At 36.3% G+C, this 8,259-nt stretch overlaps 1 pseudogene; it reads right to left on the bottom strand.

The window, feature by feature from the left end:
- Positions 1-3,069: 3,069 nt before the first annotated feature.
- Positions 3,070-3,204, bottom strand: LOC124517670 (uncharacterized; annotated as a pseudogene).
- Positions 3,205-8,259: the final 5,055 nt, after the last annotated feature.

Raw genomic sequence — 8,259 nt, 5'->3', positions numbered from 1 at the left:
GAGCATACAGAGGGTTACTGGAGGGGTTGTGGGAGGGGGGATGGGCTAAATGGGTAAGGGGCATTAAGGAATCTACTCTTAAAATCATTGTTGCACTATATGCTAACTAACTTGGATGTAAATAAAAAAAGTAAAATTAAACTAAAAAAATAATAATAAAAATTAAAAAACAGCTTTGGTCTCATTCAAGTTGATAAAAAATATCACTTTTCCTTTATCTAGCTGAAGCTGTAAAATGTTAAATAGTGAGACTATAAAACTCAACAAAAGAAACAACTGGGGAAGGCATTCTTTGTGAATGGACATGAAACCTTACAGGTAAAGTTGGAAATCTTATGCCACATAGTACATTTTGTTTTTTAAATGAGACGCTTTCTCTCATCTCTTAAGAATTAAAAAATGTTTTTCCTACCTTGCTATTTCTCCCACTGTCGCTATTTTCATTGTCAAGTGAACTCACTTTTTTCATTAACAAATCAAGCAAGATGAGAATGTTCATTATTTGAGCAGATGCCTGTAAATATCTGCAGAGGTGGAAGAGCAAGTACGAATATGTCATGTTGATTCTGGACTTCTTTCTTCTAGAGAGTCCATCATTCTTGAGTATTAGATATTTTTGCATATTTAGGAGATGTGCAGTAAAAAGTTTCATGAAGTAATGATTGTGGTTCTTCTGAGAGAACAAAAGTTTAACCATCGTTGTGAATTCAAGGTTGAGTCAATTTAGACAAGAAAAGTAGAAAGAATGACAAGTTTTGGCAATGGATTCAAATACTTTACCAAGGAATAAATTATCTGTGGTTGGAACACCAAACATGAAGCTTAGAAACAGTGGGTGAGGAAGGCAGGTAATATTTTGATTTCTATACAGGACTAACATACTGAAATATAGATGATATAGGCATACAATTTAAATTATAGATGAAAATTCTCACCTACATTCTTTGAGAGCAAGGGTCATAGATTAATCATTTTTACATCAGCCTATTTCCTTTACTCCAGGTGATTTCATCCATTCCCATGACTTAAATGACAATGTATATCATGCCTAGGATATATGTCATTTAAATGTATGACTTCCAAATTTGTATCTCTAACCTGGACCATTTTGTTGAGCTCCATGCTAGCACGTCTAAGTATCTAACCTGGATATTTAACAGGAATCTTAAAATGAACATGTCCACAGCAGAATTCTTTATTTTCCCCTGAAATCCTGCTCCACACAGCATTTTCCATTCCTGGTCATGAAACTACTACCCAATTACTGAAGCCCCAGATACAGACATCATCCTCATTCTGCCTTTTCTCTTTTATCACCATCACTCACCTCGTCAGCAACTTCTATTGGCTCTACTTCCAGAATGTTACTCTTATCCACCCACTGTTTTCCATGTTCACTACTGCCACCTTTATCCAAGCACCATGAGTCCTTGCCTTTTCTATCACAGCAGCATAATTGCTATCTCAGCTTTCCCTCTCCACCTGCTACAAACTCTTCCAAATAGTAACTTCAAATATCAACCAAATAATGTCACTGAACTGTTTTGTCACTACAGACAGAAAAAAATCCCAACTCATCACCCTCACTTACAAGGCACTACATAATCTACCTTGACTCTCCAGGGTCTCACATTAGTAAGACCACTGAGGTAGGGCTGGCAACACAAGTTAGTGGGGAAGTCAACCTAGTTTTTAAAAACATTGAAAGGGCTTCAATGAAAGAGAATGTGTTTAGGGAAAAGGAGTTCCCCTACTCACTTTTAACGACTTTTCTAAGAGCTAGAGATTTTCACCTACAACATAATCAATTTGAGAGGAAAAAAAATCTAAGAAGGTGTTAATGAAAAAATGCTAAGCATCCCAAATTGCAAGTCCTCTTCAATAGGGAGCATAAGATCATTAGTGGAATTAACTTGGAATTGAATAGCTATTTTGGGACCCCACAGCACACACCCCAACTATCTTTCATCCAAAAATGTTATCTCTAACCTGTGACCATTCTTTCCCCAAACTGACCTCCTACAAGGCACTTGCGAAAAATCCTGCCTCAATATTTTATTTCTCTGTAGAATACCCTTTATCTTTACAAATCAGTTTGAATTGTACTGAAACTTCATTAAGGCATTATCGTGGGACCTCTTTCTAATATTAGCTGTTAAATCCTCAGGTTGTAATCAAATCCTTCGGGTACTTTATTACCTAAACAATATTGAGTGTGGCCTAAAACAGGTAATATTTTGCCAAACCCAGACCAATGGTGGGAGGTTTCAGGATGGGGCTCCAATGTGCATTTATTCATAGTTGTTGGTATTGCTTTTCAGAAGTTTCAATGGTGTTTTGAATTTCTCAAGGGTTACACTATGATTTCTCCTGTGTAGTGCTCTACAGCATCACTGATTAGCCACTTACAAGAGTATAAGCCCCCGTCTTCTTAAAATAAATAGCCTGTAGTCTCCTAGGATATCATGACAAAGTACCATACAGTAGGTGGCTTAAACAATAGAAATTTATTTTCTTACAACTCTGGAAGCTACAAGTCCCAGATCAAGCTGCTAACAACATTGGTTTTGGGACACATCTCTCTTTTTGGTTTATGGACAGCCGTCTTCTCATTGTATCCTCACATGGCCTCTTCTCTGTGCATGCCCAAAGAGAGAGACAGAGAGATAATCTCTGATATTTTCTCCTCTTCTAAGGATACCAGTTCTATCAAGTTACAGTTCCAACCTTATGACTTCATTTAAACTCAATTACCTACTTAACGGCCCAATCTCTAAAGATGGTCACGCAGAGGATTATGGCTTCCACATATGAATTTTGGAGAGGACACAATTCAATCCCTAAAAAAGAGACTTTGCAATATTGGGAGGAGCATCTTAACAGAAATCTCCAGTTAAAACCATACAATCCGAACAACTGAAGTATGGGCTAAAAGTGGTGTCACAAATCTGGCACTAGGGGACATGTAAACTGAGCTGAACTATATAGACAGCAATGTAAATCTAGTTAATGCCAGTCAGAGAAAAATATCATAATTTCAGTTTTAAACACAATAATGTGCTGTTTTTTACTTGTAGCAAGAATTACTATCAATCTCCATTCATTGGGCCAGAGACCCTTGTGGTGTTACCAAAAGCCTTGCCCATCACGTAGCACACTACCTACACTTGTGAGTTCATTATGCCAGATTTTTCATTGTTCAAATTAACTCTGATTATAAGTTAGGGATAAATAAAGTAAACAAGCATGCAAAGTTTGGTTTTTTTTTTTCTTTCAGAGAGGAGAAGATTTAATGCACTGTAGGAGTAATTTACTAAATAGTACTTCAGCTTCTTACTAATTAAAGAGTGACTCAGGTCATGCATTTAAGTGCACACAGCCCCAGATGTCTCATAAGTCAACAACACTACATAAACAACACCATTTTATCCTGAATTGAGCACGTTGAACACTGGCAAAGTTCAAATTTGCTAGAATCCTTACTTTGTAACCTGCACTCCATTTCAATCATCTCAAGTAAGGAAAGTTTGCTGGCATACATTTTTTTCTTTGTTGATTCTCTGGTATAACACAACTGTTTGGCCACACTAATAACTTTGACAATATCCAAAACTACCTCATCAATTTATGAAAGCAGTAGAGCTTTACCAAGCCATAACTCTTTAATTGGAGTCAAATAGCTGTTTCTTTGACACTAAGTGTTGCCCACCTAGATCTTGTAACCTAATTTGCTTAGCTAATGAGAACAGTGTGTCACAGTAGATAGAAGTTGGTCTGAAAATTAAAGCAGCAAATGTAACAGAGTTTTCTGTTCCAGGGAGAGTTACTTTGAAATCCAATAAGGACAACACTGATTAAAAAGGAGGTAGTTTAGGTTTCACTAGGACTTCCAGCATGTATATTCTTGCATATACAAATGATGAGACCAGTACATAAAGTTAATCATAATCAAGGAAGCTGTTCACTTATATAACCATTTTCACTCCCAGGTTAATGGTATAGCTGAAAATTGACATGTCTAAAAATGGCTACTAAAATAATTCAGGCATCAGGTAAGAATTTGGAGCTGAACAAAGTATAGGATAGTTGCTTATAAAATAGAATATTCAGAATTACACAAAACCATATAACACCGTCATTTACAGTCGGAAGCTTGTTGAAGCTCCCTGGGGTATTTTGTAAGTAAAATTAGGCCTTAAGTGTCTGTGAAATTATGAACCTTTGCACACATTAATTTGCATAAGTATAAATAACTTTCTGAATCTAGATCCAGCCTCTATCACTACCTCTGAATTACAGTGTCAACTTTATCTCAGCAGAGTATTTCAACAAACACCATCAATGAATACTGAGGCCTTTTATGTGCCAAACACTGCTCATGTGTAAGAGCTGACAGCCGAGAGCAGGAATAGACAATAAGTAAGTTTAAAAAAAAAAACAGACTAAATGATTCCAGATGGTGGCTCATGTAATAAACAATTAAGAAAGTAATAAGTTAGAGAGTAATAGGGTAGGAAGACATACTATAAATAGAGTGGTCAGATAACCCCCTTCTGGACATAGGACACTTAAGCTGAGAACTTTTAGTTTAAGAAGAACTTTTAGATAAGAAGGAACCATCCATGTGAAGACAATGGAAGAGTGTTCGAGGCTTTTGAAAAATCTGAAATGAATTGGAACATGGCATTCTTGAGGAATAGTAAGAGGGCCAGTGTGTCTCAGTGTAGAAGGTAAGAATGGTAGAAAGGAGTTAAGGTCAGGAAGCTAATTTAATAACATGTGGCCCAATCCTAATGTCTACAGGAAGGGAGGACACTAGGGAAGGATAAATTTCTAACTTCCTATCCAGGAGTAGGGAGAAGCAAAAACAGAGCTTCAAGTCTGCTAGAATAGAATGACCTCCTCAGTGCTCCCTTAATATTATAATTATTATTCTTTCTAGAGAAGAGGCCAGCAAGCTTTTTATTTCTCAAGCAGGGGCTGGGAAAAGGATAAGTTACAAATATTTTAGTCTTTATGGGTAAGTTACAAATATTTTAGTCTTTAAAGGTTCTTTTTAAACTATTCAATGTTGAGGGCACCTGGATGGCTCAGTTAGTTAAGCATCAGACTCTTTGATTTTGGCTCCAGTCTTGGTTTCATGGTTTGTGAGTTCAAGCCCCACCTCAGGCTCAGCACAGAGCCTGCTTGATATTTTCTCTCTCCCTCTCTCTCTGCCCCTCCCTGCTCACTCTCTGTCTCTTAAAATAAATAACCTTAAAAAAAAAACTATTCAATGCTGCTGTTACATATGTGAATGAATGAAGGTGACTGTGTTCCAGTAAAACTATATTTATAAAAACAAGCAGTGGCCACCTTTGACCTGCAGGTTTGCTGTTCACTATTCTAAAATCTCTAAAGAATTTAACATCTGTGCAGTTCAGTTCTATATCAAAAATATTATCATTCTAATGTAGTATCTCTTTAAGAACACCAGGTTACTTTTATTCTACTGATGCTAACTGAAAAAGAAATTCTCTATGAAAGATTTGAGTTCCAAACATTTAATGCTTAAATTAATTTGCACATCCTCAACTGATACATGTTGTCAAGGAGGCTCCCACACTATGTTTTCATTATCTCACTTTTCCCATCATTCATATAGATGGCTCCTTGGTAATTTCATCCTTCATTTCAAAACTCTTGTTATGAGGCAATAGACCATTAATGCAGCACATAGCTCTTCCTGAAATCTAGATGAAGAACTTAATGAAGCTACAGGACACAAAATAATTGCCAGTAGAATACATTTTCCTAAATCCATTATGGTATTATCAACAGTTTAATGGTAGTATATTTCCATGTAGGCTGTATACCGGGGAAGTATTAATAAAATTATACTATTTACATAAATCACTATATCAGGGAAGAATTATGTGTTTGTCACAACCAAAACACACAAAAAGGGATCAAATGACACTTTTAAAAATGATGATTGAATCCCAAGCTAAGAATATAGAAAAATGGATAATTTCATGGATGAGTTTTAGGTCAGAATAGGTCCATCAAATGCCAATGTTTCTTGCTCCAAAATGTCACTTTGGCTTAACCCCTTGTTTTCTTTTTTCTTTTTTTTTTAACATTTATTTATTATTGAGAGACAGAGAGACACAGAGCATGAGCAGGGAAGGGGCACAGAATCTGAAGCAGACTCCAGGCTCTGAGCTGTGAGCACAGAGCCCAATGCAGGGCTCGAACTCACAAACTGCGAGATCATGACCTGAGCTGAAGTCGGACACTTAACCAAATGAGCCACCCAGGCACCCCACTAACCCCTTGTTTTCTTGCAGACAGCTCCTCACTTAGATCAGGTCCTCCTCTCTCTATTCCTGGTATTAAAGTACTTTTTGTTTACCTCTAAGTCTCTTATTTCTAAGTTAGCCTTTTTTCCCCAAAACCCCTAGAACAATCTCTAAATAATATTTTCATCAGTATTTTGCAACTTTGCTTAAAAATTTTAGAGTAGCATGCTCACTTATATGTGGAATCTTAAAAACAAAACAAAACAGAACAAAAACAACAATAACAGCATCAAAACTCATAAATACAGAGAACCGATTGGTGTTTGTCAGAGGCAGAAGGTAGGGGTATGGAAAATTGGTGAAGGGGATCAAAAGGTACAAAGTCCTGGGGATATAATGTACAGCACAGCAAGTACAGGTTAAAATACTGTATTGTATATTTGAAAGTTTCTAAGAGAGTAAATATTAAAAGTTCTCATCACCAGAAAAAAATTGTAACTATGTGAGGTGATGGATGTTAACTAGACTTATTGTGATTGTTTCACAATATATACAAATATCAAATCATTATGTTGTACATCTGAAACGAATATAATGTTATGTCAATTATATCTCAATTTAAAAAGAGATATAGTAGTGTATTTTATTCCCTACAATCATGATTTTTAAAAAAATAATTATCACAGTTCACTATGTCAAAAAAAAATTCTAATTGAGAATAGAGATTTTCCCTAACAAGGTAACCATTTCTTATTCTTATTATTTGCCTACTACAGTTAAATCTCATCCTTATTCTAATTCTCTGCTTAGCACAACTTCTCCATAGCTTCTGGTGAACAAATCCTTCCTTGGTCTTCCAGTGGTTAAGCCTTTCCCAACCTCACCAAGCAATAAGTCACTCCCTCTTCTCCCCTGCATAATGGTAAATATACCTCCAGTTTAAGATTATCCCATTGTATTACAATTATGTGTTTATTCATCTGTCTTTCCCCAAATGAACTACTCACTCTTAGAGTATAGGTTTCACATTCATCTCTTTATTCTTTTTGCCTGGTTCATAGTGGGCACTCAATATATGATTATTGAATAAATTAACACAGTAATCAGCAAAAAAGTCTTCAGCTATGTCAAGGACTTATGTTCAACTTCACTATCTTGAAGATAAGAATTGCTTCTTCTTCTCCAGTGAGTGTAATTTCCAGAACTAAAACTGACTAAAGATATGCTCTGTAAAATTCTAACTCAGTAGGTCTGAAGGACAGGCTCAAGAATCAACCCTTTGCATTAGCATCCTCGACATTTTGTGGCAGATGGTCCATAGACACCAATTTGAGTAACTCTGAACTACAATGTAAGTGTAGAACTTGGGTAAATGCCCTCAAGAGAGCACTGGAACAGGTTTAGATGCACTGTGGCCCTATATTATGGTTAGCTTCATGCACGGATGGATATATGAAACAACAGCATTTTCATTCAGATTTTACTACTGATTTATCTTTTTAAATGGATTTTATTTTTACTGAAAATGTATTGGTTGATTTACATTCTGGGAAATAATACATAATAAGCAAGAAAGAGAAGAGGGCAATATTTGAAGAACTGTAATGTCTCAATGGAATGTTTGATTAATTTTTTTCTTTTAATTTTTTGCTATTTAATGTTTATTTATTTTTGAGAGAGAGAGAGAGGCAGAGCGGGGGGGGGGGTGGGGGAGAGACAGAGACACAGGATCCAAAGCAGACTCCAGGCTCTGAGCTGTCAGCAGAGAGACTAATGCGGGGCTCAAACTCAGGAACTGCGAGCTCACGAACTGAGCTGAAGTTGAATGCTTAACAGACTGAGCCACCCAGGCGCCCCAACATTTGATTAATTCTAATGGATTAGCTTTGATATTTTAGGAAAAGGCTTTTTGTGTCTTTTTAATGTTTACTTATTTTTCAGAAACAGAGAGAGCAGAGGAGGGAGAGAGAGAGAGGGA

Source organism: Lynx rufus, unplaced genomic scaffold, assembly GCF_022079265.1.
Source record: "Lynx rufus isolate CCGP_SWC_20201006 ecotype Redwood Valley unplaced genomic scaffold, mLynRuf1.p SCAF_22, whole genome shotgun sequence".
In the NCBI taxonomy this organism is placed as follows: Eukaryota; Metazoa; Chordata; class Mammalia; order Carnivora; family Felidae; genus Lynx; species Lynx rufus.
This window is presented reverse-complemented; position numbering and strand designations above follow the sequence as displayed.